We start from the raw sequence: 1,611 nt of genomic DNA on the forward strand, positions 1-1,611 counted from the left end.
CCTCAGATATTTACTACTTCCGAGGTTCCGCTCACTATGAAACGTATGTAGCCCAGATTTTATCAACCCCATTCCTTAACTCTTAACTATTTTTATTCGCATAACTGGCAACACTGGCTGCCCACCTTGAAATATGAATATGAAATAATTTTTTTCAGCATATCGTAGTTCGATACGGAAAAAATCCACAACCTTCCGCCCTAGTAAACAACTATTTTTCATGAAAGTTATTTTTTTATGTATATATTTTATACGAATTGTTTCAAGCTTACCGTTTTCCTACACCTCGATCCTTGGATCCTACACTTATATAGATAGATAGATAGATAGATAGATAGATAGATAGATAGATAGATAGATAGATAAGGAGTATGAAGAATTTAAACATTCAAACTTTATGTTTATTTACAGTTGGTTTATTGTCCGACACGTGTTTCGATCGCATTAATTGCATATTGTAACATCTTTATATGCAGCGATTTATGCATTATTAGTACGATCTCTTCGGAATGTATATATATATATATATGACATCGATTTTCCTCCGTTATTAGTTTGAATTAAGCTCAGTAGTAGTAGTAGTAGTAGTAGTAGTAGTAGTAGTAGTAGTAGTAGTAGTAGTAGTAGTAAATCATGATGTTCATCGATGAGCTGTTTTTCACAGCTGATAGTTTGGGCAAATTTCAGCGGCAGCAGTGTCGAACAATTATTATGAATAAACCGACTGTAAATAAGCGTAAAGTTTGAAAATTCAAATTCTCCATTCTCCTTCTTATCAATATTGTACTTTACGTTCTAAGTAACCAAGTAAAACCTGTAATATCGGATGGGAGTTAAAGGAAATTTACCATAAAACGCACCATCTGAAGGAACCAGCCTTGGCATTTTAAATAGAGAAATTCGGAATCTGCCTTGATATCATATCTCTCCTTTTACTATATATAGAACAAAAGCGGGGTGTATTTCCAGGAAGGAAAACATATAGGAATATTTGTTGTTGAAAATGCACTTGAATTTGAAAAATTTGTAATTGTTTTTAAATAAAATTATTTATTATCTATATACATACCAAACTAGTTTCAACAATATCTTTTGTTTATCAATGGTAAACATTTAAAATAGCGAGGTAGAAAAATATGCTTGAAAGTTTCAATGTTTACAAGATTCAATAATATCAAATATGATTTTAAAATTCACAACATCCAATAATATATAAAATGTTGATCCTCTTGTTTAAATGCACAAAATTCAATAGTGTTAGAAGTGATCGATAAGAAATGCGGATCACCAAAGGTTCGGTCGTACTGAGTTCAGAGGGAGAAAAACAAGCGAGAAAATGAAGATAGTACTTTAACGAATCAAAAATCCGATCCGTTCGCAGAAAACTATTATAGATACACTGGATTCAAAAAATGCTGTTACAAGCATGCTGTAAAATACGTAAACAACGAGGAAAAATGGGAATCAGGACAAGTAAACACAGAGAAAATACTCGTCATCAGTTGGCGGCTGTCTATCTACTCCTCATTTCGAGCATTCAACTGTTGGTGGCGTCTTGTACCCATATATGCATCTACATATATATATATATATATATATATATATATATAT

This window comes from Octopus bimaculoides, chromosome 10 (genome assembly GCF_001194135.2).
Source record: "Octopus bimaculoides isolate UCB-OBI-ISO-001 chromosome 10, ASM119413v2, whole genome shotgun sequence".
Taxonomy (NCBI): domain Eukaryota; kingdom Metazoa; phylum Mollusca; class Cephalopoda; order Octopoda; family Octopodidae; genus Octopus; species Octopus bimaculoides.